Raw genomic sequence first — 13,919 nt, 5'->3', positions numbered from 1 at the left:
GAGCAATGTTGGATTTTCTGACTGCTTCAAACAATCTCATGGAGCTGCATTCTGAATGATGGTGAATTTGCATTCTCTTGTTCAGTTGTTGAAAAAGTGGCAACCATAATGCGTAGCTCCATAAAATGACTGCAAATATCAAGCATCCATTTCATACATGGAAGCTTCTTTCCATGCAGTTTTTATTTCTTTTTTCAATTAATCACAAACATACCAAAAGAAAGAAGGGGGAAAATGTTATGATGAATGAAATATAATTTATAAACAAAAGGAGAGAAACAAAACAGGAGAGAAGGAAATAGAAAAGAAAGCTCTGGTGTTTCAAGCCCTTGAGATGTAAAACAAACGAAAAATTACATACTAAACTGATGAAGACACTTATTCTGTTTCAGGACCTAATATAGGTTCAAGGCATGCAGAATATTCACTGTCTTATCTTCCAACTGTACTTTTCTCATAGAAATTCTGTAATTCAAAGTGGGGATGTAGTTCTCTTGCTTCTTTTTGTTTGTTTGACAAGATTTCTTCTGACTCAATAATAGGACAAGATGCTGACTCATAAAACAGCCATAATAATTAAAAAAACATAGCGTACAAATATGTTAAATGAAATAGCATAGTCACAGGACTACCTCTCCAATAAACTATGATCCAAAACAGGCCTCCTTCAGGAAGGAAGAAACTACCATTAAGTGGGGCAGGGAGGGGTCCTCCATCAGGAGAGAAGCCACAGAAAAGGCATATTTCCTGGATGCAACCTCCTTGGGCTTTTGGAGGGTGGGATTTGTAGCAAGCCTTTATGCTTCAAAGGTTTAGGATGGGCAACTGCCCTTTGATGAGAGTGATTCAAAGATAGTTGAGCATAGATTAATAAAATATGAACATCTTTAAAGTACAGTGAAGTTTTCAGTATAATTGAATGCTTAATCAAGCTTCATTTTTGGAAAGGAAATTGTAATTACATAATATATAGTTATATTGTATAATTACACATTGTTTGAAAAAGGAAGGACACTATTTCTGCCCCATGGCCCAGCCCTATGGCACCAAAATGATAACTTTATTTGCACAAATGATACATATTTATCACCAGCATCAAAAATGAGAAATTGCAGGCTAATCTTCTAACATAAACTGTGACTATTGCTCCCCATCTCCTTATTCATCAGGCCTTGGATCTCCACATATATATTTTCTGTATTCTCCCATTTAGTTCCTAAAGGGATATATCCGGTTATATACTTGTAAGCAGGAGCCTTCATCATGCACTAATCCAATATAGGAAAAAATACTAGAAAACAATATTACAATAATTTAATTCATCTTGCATATTAAAATTAGTAACCTATATGTAATCTCCTATTGCATTTACCCATGCTGGGGAAATTAAACACCGTTATTGCTCTTTTAAGTGAGAAAGAGGAATACATATTTTCCTCAAAACTGAGGTCTTAAACAGAGAGTTTGTAAAACTAACAAATAATCTGCTCCTTGGTTTGTTCAACTACTCTTTTCCCTGACTCAGGAAGAGACAGTAGCAACATCTGAAAGGTCAAGGTTTTCAAACTCCCAATGTACTCAATTATTCTTAATTATTCCTTGCAATAAACTACATAGTTGGTTACACTAAGCTGTCTTATTCTATAATCATAGATTCCTTCTCTTAGGAAAATCAACCCTTTCCCATGTGCTCTGAAACTCTGTTAAAAATCTCAATATTATCATTTCATTATATCCTATCCTGCTGCAAATATAAAGATAATTGCACATGTATTATTCTGTTGAACACAGATAAAACCTATTTCCACCAATTTTAACTGAAGTTTCTGACATGGAAAAAAAATTAGAAAAGAATGGCCAATTAGACTGGCCCTGGATGTATTTTTGAAAGACCTGAAGACCATGCGGGATAAAATCTATTTATGTGATTGCTAAGAGTCCTATTAAGAGATGTGGTGGTTCAGTGGCTAAAATGCTTAGCTTGTCAGTCAGAAAGGTCAGCAATTCATCTGGTTCAAATCCCTAGAGTCACGTAATGGAGTGAGCTCTTGTTACTTGTCCCAAGTTCTGCCCACCTAGCAGTTCAAAAGCACGTAAAAGTACAAGTAGAAAAATAGGGACCACTTCAGTGGGAAGTGCCTTTGCGCCTTTGGCATTTAGTCATGCTGGCCATATGGCTACAGAGATGTCTTCGGATAGCACTGGCTCTTTGGCTTTGAAACGAAGATGAGCACAGCCCCCTAGAGTCGGGAACGACTAGTACATATGTGCGAGGGGAACATTGACCTTTATCTAAGAGTCCTATTACCTATAAGTCACAGATGAATTTCTGAGATGAAAAAGCAGGTAGAAGGAAATATTTTGAAAATGATAGGATCTCAACACTAACAAAAGGGAACTGCTTGAGTAACCCAAGCAGCTTCATTCAACATAGCAATTCTCCAGATGCACAGCAGTTAAACTTTCAGCAGTGGCTAAGCTGCCTAAGGAATTCTAAGACTGAAGTTAACACCTGTAGAGGAGAGATAGGTTAAGGAAGGCAAAATGCTTATCTAGTTAAAAGTCAAAACTTGTTTATTCAACTTGTTTATTCGAGTAACAATCCACTAGGGCTATTAAACAACACTACCTAACTTTCAGGTATTTATATTCTTCTTTGATTTGTTGAAAGAAATATCCTTCTGGGTTCAGTTCCAAGTGAGAGAAAAGACACTGGATTCATGGAAGTTGCTTGGAAAGAAGAGTGTCTGGGTTTTATACCCTCTCTGGGCTTTTGAATTTGAGCTTGTATTCTGTTTGGTTATCAGACTCCCATTGGGCCATGCAGGGGCAACTCTGTAGGCTGTCCTGAGTCCCAAGCTTGGTTGAACCTTACTGGGCGATGATGTAATGAAAGGGCTTTGGGCAATTCCTACTATGGCTCTGCCTGAAGGAGGTAGATCTTTTTTATGTAGAATAGACTGGCTATTAGAATAATAGGCTCAGGCCTTAATGGCCCATTAACAAAGGTGGGGGGGATGAGTTTCTGCCTCCCTTTTAGGGAAATATTCTGCCGTTTTAATATTTCCTAAAATATCTCATTTTCCTAGAAGACAGATGGGTGCTACACTGTTTCCCTGAAAATTAGACCTCCCCCAAAAATAAGACCTCCCTGAAAATATTGCAACACAGCAGCAGCTATGAGGTCACCATGCTCATCGCATCCTGCATCTCAAAAATAATAAGACCTCACCCAAAATAAGGCCAATCACTTATTTCACAGATCAAAATAAAATAAGATCCTGTTTTATTTTCGGGGAAACACAGTAACTTCCTACAGATTCCTAATTTATGGAATAAAATAATGCAAAACAAAAAGAAGAACTCTATTTCTTTTTCCTTAAACATTCATTCTTTTGGGTTCATAATCACTAGAAACAAATACTTTCATGGGGACTCAAAGGCTAACCAAAAAAACTCTAATTCAATTCAAAAGCGACTTCTCTTCCCACTATGTATAAGACACATTTCTTTTGCTATATTGTCCAGCTTGGTCAGAGATATTTTTCAGCTCATTAATCTACTGGTTTAAAATGTGACACTCTTCGTTTTAATGCTCATGGCCTTATAACTATTTTGAATGAATAAGTGTAGAGAAGGTTGTTGCCTTGTTGCATCCTGCATTTACGAATGAAGAATAGAGTGACTAAGCTTATTTTTATCATCATTCTGTTCTTTTGGGGCCAGAGATGAGCTGATAAAAAAACAGGCTTGGAATTTTGAAAGTTTCCTGAATCAGCAAAGGCAAGAGCCTTAGCAGAGAAGCTACAATTACTTCTTACACCACCAACACCACCTCTACTAATAGGCTGTGGTAATGGAGATACATTGTGAATCCAAGAGAGTGGGAGGCTGATCATCTGCAGCAAATAGAATAAGGTCAATAATAATGAGCAACTGTGAAAAAGATTCCAAATTGCACAAGGATTTATGGAGCAGTTTCTGCTTGGTGAGCAGATTCTGAAGAAGTTGAGTGTTAATAAGAAAGGCATAGTTTTTTTCAGTTGTGCCAGCTGCTAGGAAGATGTTGGCATACTTTCTGATGGCGCTCTTCAACGATTTGGCTTGCCCTGTCACAGCTGAGAAAGAAGTGCATATAAGCATATTTTGCAGCAACATATATGCAAACAGCTGATCACCAGCTTACACAGAAGCTATCAGATGCAGCGAGTAAGCAGCATACTCAAAAAACAAGGACAAAAATTGGAGGGATCTTCAAGAATGTGAGAAAGCTTGGCAGGAATTAAATCTGCTATACTTTAGTGAAACAGGTGAAGGGATTTAGAGTAGACTTTTAAAAATCAAGATGTATACGATAAAATCATGCATACATTTGTTTAGAATTACATTACATTATTCATTTTAATTACGTCTATGGGGATAAACCTACCATATGTAAGATAAGTAAATTTGATTTGTGCTGGGTAAAGTTCACCATAGCAGCAAAAATATTTGGAACTGGTGTAGGTATTCAAGTGAGCAGGAAGGGGCAAGGGAAGACAAGTGATGAACTGTGTTATGACATTGTGATGCAAATCAAACATCATCCTTATATGCAAGAGTAAAAATATGGAAGACCAGAGTTTGCAATATGTTGTCATAACTCATGTTTGTCATTTCCATGATTATGTAGTCTATGATACTTAGTGCTCCTTACTAAGAAACCTGTTAAAATACAAATTAGATGACTCTGGATTGGGATGGGAGAAATGAGCCACAAGGGAGAAAAAAACCAGTAAACATCAAAACGAAGGTCTTTTAACTCCTACTGCACATTTAAGGAAGTTCATATATGAAATAATATGGATCCTATAACCTTCCTCCCTAAGCAGTGGATTGAAGAGAACCTGATGGGTATGATTCCTATGTTTGAAATGACTCCTTTCTCTTCCCTTTTTTACTAAGCTTCCTAATGTGTCCGTTTAAAAGCAGCAGCAAAAGTATTTAACATTTGGTCTCTCTCTCTCTCTCTCTCTCTCTCTCTCTCTCTCTCTCTCTCTCTCCCTCCCTCCCTCCCTCCCTCCCTCCCTCCCTCCCTCCCTCCCTCTCCCCCTTTCTCTCTCACTCTCTCTCTCACTCTCTTTGACAGTCCTGCAAAGTGAGCAGTAATGGTTTTCTAGTACTTTCACTACTGGTTCAGAACTGGGATCTCGCACAAGGTACATCTGCACAGGAGCAGAGCATCCGTGTTGATATCTGGGCAGGTGGGCGGCGCTTCCTGCTGCTGCCACTACCGGTTCACCCGAACCGGGGGAAATCGGCAGAATACCACCTCTGAAAGTGAGGCTTTACAACCACCTGAGTTTTCTTCTGGTCAGTTGAAAAGAACCCTGCTTCAGTTTGAGATGCCGCAGAATTTCCCATAAGCAACCCAACTGATTTTAGAAGTTGAGATTTAACCAAATACTAAAGTACATTCCTGCAATTTAGCAAGTAAATTGGCAGCATTTTATCTTGGAACTTGTTAGAGTCTCTAGATAATTTGCATTTAAATAACAAATAGCTACATTTGGTGGTCTTATGGTCTGCTGCTGAATCACTTCTCAGCAGGAGGTCTCTGGATATTTAAACTTGCTGATAGACACAGCTCATTGCAATTTGGAATGGTGAGGAATTGAAGACAAGATGAATAAGAAAAAACAGACACACACAACCAAATATTGGGAATATATACATGTGATTGTGTGCATTAAAATGTTTGCCAAAAAGGATTAAGTTCCTACCTAATTATAATCAAATGTTTCTACACATACCTAGCCCATAATTGGATATTCAAGAGAAAATATCAGGAGGTCAGAATTATCATGTTTGTCTTCACAGTCTTGATTTCTCATGTAATGGATTAGACTGCCCTGATACAGAATCCTGTATATTCAGAGATATGTAGTTCTTTCTTGATGCCTTGATATTGTGAGAGTCTGGTTGAGGTAGCAGTAACTTTGGGCTCAACACATTCGAAGCTAAGTGATACTGAATTTTAAAGCTTCCTGGCTCCAGAGACTTTGCACTTTTAACTCTGCCTGGTGATGCACTTTACCATATTTCTCGGAGTATCAGATGCACCTTTTTCCCTCAAAAAGAGGATGAAAATCTGGTTACGTCTTATACACTGAATACAGCATTTTTGGCCTCCTGAAACCCCGCCTCCTTTGCAAAAATGTCAGTGTATAGCCTTTAGGAAGCTTCCAGAGTGCTCCTGGGGGCTGAGGAGGACAAAAATCAGCCAAAAATGGGCCTTCTTGCTTGTTTTTTGCCCCCCACCCCACCCCCAGGAGCACTCAATAAGCCTCCTAAAGGCTATGCATGCCATTTGTTTGACAAAAACAGGGGCATTTTCACAAAAAAGGGCCGTTTTTTGAAGGTCTGCAGAGTGCAAAAACTTTATTTTAAAATTTGCCTCTTCAAAATCTTGGTGTGTCTTATACTCTGAGAAATACGGTAATGCACACTTGGGGGGGGGCGTTCTGGACTTACATTTCCTACTCAACGAGCAGGTGGAAGCTATGGATAGGGGTGTTTGTCACAGATTTCTCTTATCTGTGATGACCCTGCAAGCTGCATTGGCTCCAGCATGCTTCTGGGTGTGATTCAAGGTGCTGATTGTCACCTATGACATAGGGCCAGGGTATTTGTGCAACCACCTAGCTGTTATTGTTTCTGTCCAGCCCACCAAATCTACCAAAGGCCATCCTTAGGATCCTTCTATTATATTATCTTTCTCAACCCGGCTATTATCTCTTCTCTGTAGCAGCTTCTCTCCTTATGGAATAGCATAGTTCAGAGATCCCGCTGTCCATGACCCTGTTAACCTTTAGTAAGGCTCTAAAGATCTGGCTGTTTCCCCCAACAGGAGGTTAAGCAAGCTCTGCTGTTGATGTGGGATGTATTGTTTACCTCGGGCATCATGGCTTTGATAAATGTTATGCATTGCTTTGCATCCATTCCCTCTAATTTATCATGATAAAAAATAGTTGGCAGTGATTATGACCCTCTTGTGTCTTGGAAAGGTGACTAGAAATTATAACTCTCGTCACCTGAGAACTCATTGACAGACTACTTGCCTGGCACAAAGATCCATGTAGTCATACATCTTGTCCGAGGTTCCATAGAAAAAGAAACAATGTCCAGATTTTTAAAATATAATTGCTTGTAAAATATGTGTTCAAAGTATTCAGAGGTGAGAGAGAAAAAAGAGGGATTTACTTTACCTTTTAAAAAGTCTGCCATGGATATTTTAGCTTCTCAGAAAAATATCAGACACTGCATTCACAAAGGATATCTGGGTAATTTCTTTCCCTTCCCCAAATCCTTTATAAAAGCAATAATTCCTACTTTTGTTTCCAAACATGTAAGTCTAGTTATGCACCATTCAATTAAATCAGTTATATAAACATTTTCCTTCCTCCCTTAACTTTCCTCTGCTGTAATAAAGACATAGTACTGCAGCAATACTAAATTGCTACTTGTACCAATATTCCTAGGTTAACACTTCACTACTTAAGTTAAACCTAAGATCACATCATGCCATGTATATATCTTCTCTACAATCACTTCCTATTTAGAAATATGGAACTGTTCTGACCCCCTCCTCCATCCAGTAACGAAAGCCGAGACAAGCATAAGCCAAATAAACAAACAGATAAGGACTTTGGCAGCAAGTTCGACAAACCTTGGCAGCAATGCAAACAAACTCTGGCAGCAATCCAGCCTGCCAAGTTTGTTTCTCTTTAGTCAAACGTTGACTTCTGCAAGAAGGGCGTGGCACAAGTAGTCTCTTTTATAGTCTGGGAGAGGAACTTAATGACCATCAGCTGAGCGTAATTACCTCCTGTAATTACGTAGTTGTTCTTGACCCGAGTAGCCTTTCTACGGCGTGCATCCCGGAACAACTCACAGGAACTATGTTAATTATGCATTGGTGGCAATTTCTCAGGCTGGTAAGACATTGGTATCCCCTCTCGCCTTCCAGAAAACAGAAACCCAAGATGTAAGATGCCTCCCTATCAAAGGATTCTTCTTCTTCTTCTTCTTCCTCCTCCTCCTCCTCCTCCCCCCCCCTCCTCCTCCTCCTCCTCTACCACCACCTCCAACACCACTTCCACCTCCTCTGCAATGGTCTTGCATCTGCTTTGAACAAGCAAACATGCATCAGGTCCAAAGATGCCACCAAAACGATTTACCAGTCATCTGATTTCCATCTCTTGTCCCACTGCTGCCAGCCTAGACCATATTAAATTCCAGAAATATTCTGTGAAGATATAACTGTTGATTTATCCAAGTTTATCCAAGTGTTTTGATTAAACAAACTGCATATCTGGGTGATCTCCATGGGATTGTAGGAGAGAAAGCTCAGTTTTTGTCATGGAATGTAAAAGGGCTGTGAACAGAATATTATCTGGTGCCCACATACATTTTCTTCTCACTGTATCTTGTGTCAGGGACACTTCTCTCTTCCTTTGTCCATTAAATCATTGTTCAGTGGACAGAAAAGTGCAGGGAAGTGCAAAACACTTGGATCACATTTTAATGCTTCAATGAAAAGTAATGCTCCATCTGATAATTTCAAATTGATTACCCTTTCTTGTGTGGATCCTGTGGCTCTTTTCTCTATTCCACTGAAACTCATTTTGTTTTCATTTATTAGAGTTTATATACTGTTGCTCATTTATAACACTTCTAGTAATTTATACATTCATAGACTAACATAACCCAAATAGAGAGAGACAGAACAGTTAAAAGCCATCAAGAGAGTCTCCATGCAATTTCTACCTGGATTTGTAATTGACCTCGATTGGGTCATTTTCTTTCATTTCATTCTCTTTGTACATCTTTGTTCCCATTCTGTAGCAAAGGGTGAAATATGCCAGAGAGGATCAAGTTTTCATCACAATGTCCTATGTATCTTTTATTTGGGGGCATATTTCCTCTTCCCTGATATTCACCCATATTGAACCATTCTCTACCGATTTACAAAGTGTTGAAAACTATTACTTTGGGTGAGTCATAATTAAGCATATTGTCAACCCATTACATATAGAAGCAACAACAATAATAACTATTATAGTTCTTGTTAGAGCTATGTCATTTAGGAAATCAAAGGAATTTACAGTTGAAGCCAGTTTGCACCAACAAACTGTGGTTAGCTTAACTCCATAGCGAGGTTCCATGACTAATCTCCCAATCCCTAGTCCAAAGATTTAACTATGATTCTTTTTACTATTGATATCCTTACCTTCATATAGGCAAGTGACAAATAAATTAGGCTTTCTTTTCTGTTTTCTTTTCTTCCAGGCAGCTTTTCTCATTTTCAGATGCTTTATTCTCAGGATGTGCCATTTGAATAAATTCACAACTACTATCTGTGGTGTCACTATTAAAATATTGCAATAGAACTATAGAAGAGAAGGGGGACTCTCTAGGTTCATTCAGTCCTTCCCTAGAGAAACTCAATAAACACCCATGAAATAATAACAAGCTGACAAACTAACCAATTAATTAGCAGCCATCTATCCCTCTTGGCATCCAAGTATGTGAGAAACATCTAAATCAGATCCAAGTTAAGAGTTTCTAAGGCTCTCAATATCGTTACTGCAGAAGGATAGCATCTAATTATAAAGAGAAACCTCAGACCCAAATTCCCTTACACTTTGTGTACCTAATCTAAAACTGACAAAGCACTGTATCTTCCTAATTCATGAACTAATCCGCAAGCTTCAGAATTAAAGAGGTGCATTCTAATCAATGTCTTAAGATAGTAATATTTATAATGAGTTCTGTTATTCTCAAAGGCAGTATATAGAGCCTTATCTAAGCTTATGTAAGATGGATGGGGACATAATTTGCAGTAAAGTTCATGGCTTGTATATGAATGTTTCTTTTTTCGCTAAATTTCATACCATGGATATAGACAATACGAGACTAAACAGACAAATAGTCTGATCTGAACCATAATAGATTCTTGAGTTATAATAAACTTAAAAATCAAATTGGACAGATTTTTGCAAATGAGGTCCATCTTCAGGAAACAAAATATTATGCAAATGTATTTTAGGAACTACATATGTTCAGTCTTGAGAAAGACACTATGTGGGTGTACATCATGTTTTAACATGAACGTTAATTTATCATCTTAGATTACAGGATACTTAATAACAGTCTTTATACATAGGAAAGAATATTCCATTTGATTGTTATGAAATACTTCCTAACTATAAGACCACTGCCAGTATAAACAAAGTACCAGTTACTTAAAAGGAAGATTCTTCTAATATCTTCTAACCGTCAGACAGACATTTGTCTAGGATGCTTTAGTTTGGATTCTTGAATTGAACATGAAGGTGGAAGAGCGATGAATAGCCCTTCCAGCTGTTTGATTCTATGATTTTTACATAAAAAATTCTTCTGGAAATACAGACCTAGCAGTTCTCTAGCTCAGGTCCAAGGATCAAGAACTCTTAAAAATCAATATTAGTAATGATAAGGAAGAAATAGAGTCTGGAATCCTTATCTTGTCCAACGATGTTTTGCATGTTCTCCAGGTTTGAGGAGTGAGATTCAGATTTATCAAGGAAGCAAGAAGATAATCAAAACTAGAAAAAAGTGCACTGGTTCATTTAAAAAAAGATACTGATTCTGGGGTTGGAGTTACCATTCTAGAAGGCTGTCCTGGTTAGTCTAGAAAACTTTCTTAGGCATTTCAAATCAATGCCTAGGTCTGTGATGGTGAACCTATGGCACACATACCACAGGTGGCACGTGGAGCCCTCTCTGTGAGCATGCGAGCCTTTGCCCAGCTCAGCTCCACCACACATGTGAATGTGCCTCCTGCCAGCCAGCTATTTTTTGGGTTTCTGTCATGCATGCGGTAAACGGGTGTGCATATGTGGGGGTGGGGACACATGTGCATGCATGGGAACAGGGGGGCTACATGTGCATGCACAAGAGAGCACAGGGGGTGCGGTGCACTCCCTCCCATGCCCCATTTTTTGTTTCAGGAGGCTTCAAGGAAGCTCCCAAAACAGGGTGGAGGGGTCACACACATGCATGGGGAGCACGGGGGGGTCATGCACATCCAAGGGAGAGCATGGGGGACATGTGTGCATGTGAAGGGGGTGGGGTGCATTGCATTGTGGGTGTGGGCCAAAGTATACATGCTGTTGCATGCATGTGAGTGATTTCGGTAAGCAAGGACAAAAAAGTTAGCCATCACTGACCTAGGTAATTTTCTTCCCCCCCCCCACATTTTTACTTTTTATTTTTATTTTTTACAAACATATCAATGTGTGAGCATTGTGGCACCTGAGTGTTTTACCTTTCAGTACAAATAAAATAATATCCTTCATAATTACTACAATTGACAATCTTACATAGTTTTGACAATAGTACACATATTTTGTTGAATTATAAACTTACCTTATTTGATTATTGAATATTTCAATATGTTGTTTTTATGCCAATCAACATATTCCAAATGTCACTCCTTTTACTACAAATAAAATATTAATAATCATGGCCTGGGTAATTTTCAACTGCATGAGTGCTCTCCTTGGTCCTGAACATTATCTTTTAGATCAGAGTTCCCCAAACTGTCTGGCTTTCAGGACCAGTGTGGGGAGGAGAGGAAGAGAACTGCAGGCACGTGCACCCAGCACTTGTGCTCACCCCTCCTTGTGCAAGGGGGAATATGCACATGTGGACATATTTGCCTGCTGCTTCAGGTGGTCCAGTTTTGAACAGCTCACAGCCCAGAAGTGGGCGGTAGTCCAGAGTTTGGGGATCTCCGGTTTCAGAGGACAAATCCATGCTTTCTACTTAGCCCATCATCAATATAAACTCCTCACTGCTTCCTTCCACTCCCAGCCCCTGTTTTCCAGCTTCAGTTTAAAATTTTCAGGTTTCCAACCTGAACTTTTTTAAACTTGTGAGGGCTAAAAATCTCCAATGTTCAATTCTGTTCTAGCAACAGATTCGCATCTGATCAGATGCAGAAGCTGCATATTCCCTCTCATGCAGGAATGGGTGTGTGTGTTTGTTTGTTTATTAAATGTATCAATTCATCTCATAATTGAGTGACTCTTTATATATTTGTTTTCTCTTGTTTTGCTAATCTCTTTTCTTTTTTCCTTCAGTTTTTCTTTTCTGCACTATTTTTTCTTTCCTTTTTTTAAATTTGTATTTGCTTTTATATTTTTTAATTGCAATGTTTAATAATATTACTGTTATTAAAATTTTTCCCATTCAGTCATTTAAATACCCTCCTGGTTGGCATCATTTATTTCTGCCCTGAAGCATGCTTGGTTTTCTTGCCCCCCATTCTCTGCCCATAGCATTGCAACATTTCTCTTCTTTGCACCTCCTTTCTTTTTCTATCTTGTTTCTTGACTACAGAAGATAGGAAAGGAAGAGCAACTTTACCATCTAGTCTTTGATTATTATATTATAGAGCAATTATGGTATTCTAAGAGAAAAAGGAAAATAATTATAAGCAAAAAAACTTTAAAGGTATTGAGGCCAGTGAGTAAGGAACAATCTCTAAAAAGAAAATGCTGTCAGGCCTGCAGCCATCTTTTCTTTTGAATCTTTGCCCTGCCACACTTTCTATTATTATGCTATGCATTTTCTATTGTGGGGAAATGGGATTGGGGGAATGTAAGGAGTTACATACTATATAGCCATAACAAAATTCTTTCTGGAAAGCCAAGGTCATCCTTTGTCTCTGCACCTCTGCACCTGACCAGAACTGGATGGGTGGAACTGCCAACATGGCAGTGGGAGGTTGGACCATGTGATAGACTTGTGGATGGTGGGACAAGATCTTGAACTTTCAACTAGGTGGGGAAAACTGGGAAGCCTTCAGATTCATGTTTTTCCAGATGTGCCAACATGGCTCTCTTAATAAATTGGAAGTTGGAGGAATGCTTTGCCTTGGACTCTGATTTAATTTTGGATGCTATTTGGAACCCTGACACTAGGGAGTTCCAAAAAAAATCTTCTGGTTCATTGACTATGCTAAAGCCTTTGATTGTGTGTATCACAACAAAGGTTCCCTTCAGTAGTGGGATTCAATTTTTTTACTACCAGTTCTGTGGGTCTGGCTTGGTGGGTGTGGCTTGGTGGGCATGGCAGGGGAATGATACTGTAAAATCTCCATTCCCTCCCCTCTCCAGGGGAAGATTACTGCAAAATCCCCATTTCCTCCCAATCAACTGGGACTCGGGAGGCAGAGAATAGCAAGGCCAGTCAGAGGTGGTATTTACCAATTCTCCAAACTAGTCAAAAATTTTGCTATTGGTTCTCCAGAACTGGTCGGAACCTGCTGAATGCCACCTCTGCTTCCCTTCCTGTGCTGTAGGCAAGGCAAGAAGCAGGAAAATGACAAATGAAATCCTGCAGCAGATGTAATCCAAATTGAATATCAGTCCAGTCCTATTGCCAGCCCACAATTTCTAGTCTGAAATTTCAAGGTTGGCTTTAGAAAACAACTGGATCAGTACACAAGACAAGCAGTTTAGACTACATGCAGAATAGCCCAGAGACATGCTGGGCAGCTATCTGACTTGTTTCTGTTTTATGTTCTCTCATCTGAATTGTTGTGGTCATGGATGAGAGAAGCCCAATGAACTTGGAGACATAGCAGAAATTATTAATATGATTTGTTTTGTATTTGCATCTTGAAAAACATTACATTTTTGCCAAGAGTGTTCATCTGTTCAGACCAGACTGGTTTTGTGGGATTTGAAGTCCATTTTAATAGGATGCTGTATATCTGAAGAATTATGAAATCAGATGACAGGCAATTGCCAATTAAAACATTCTCATGTCTTGTTTATTTATTGATACCTGATAATTATGAGTATACCTTTATTGCTAGGTAAATCAAT

The 13,919-nt window shown here is 38.8% G+C and overlaps 1 long non-coding RNA gene across 1 annotated transcript in view; it reads right to left on the bottom strand.

Moving 5' to 3' along the window:
- The window catches only part of LOC148044343 (uncharacterized), a 71,634-nt gene that overhangs the window by 54,207 nt on the left and 3,508 nt on the right, over positions 1-13,919 (bottom strand). The window lies entirely within an intron of this gene.

The sequence above is a fragment of the Thamnophis sirtalis genome, unplaced genomic scaffold, assembly GCF_051295495.1.
Source record: "Thamnophis sirtalis isolate CommonGarterSnake01/CBP01778 unplaced genomic scaffold, rThaSir2_p1.2 scaffold_8, whole genome shotgun sequence".
Lineage (NCBI taxonomy): Eukaryota > Metazoa > Chordata > Lepidosauria > Squamata > Natricidae > Thamnophis > Thamnophis sirtalis.
Note: the sequence above shows the minus strand (reverse complement) of the source record. Positions and strands in the feature narration are given on the sequence as shown.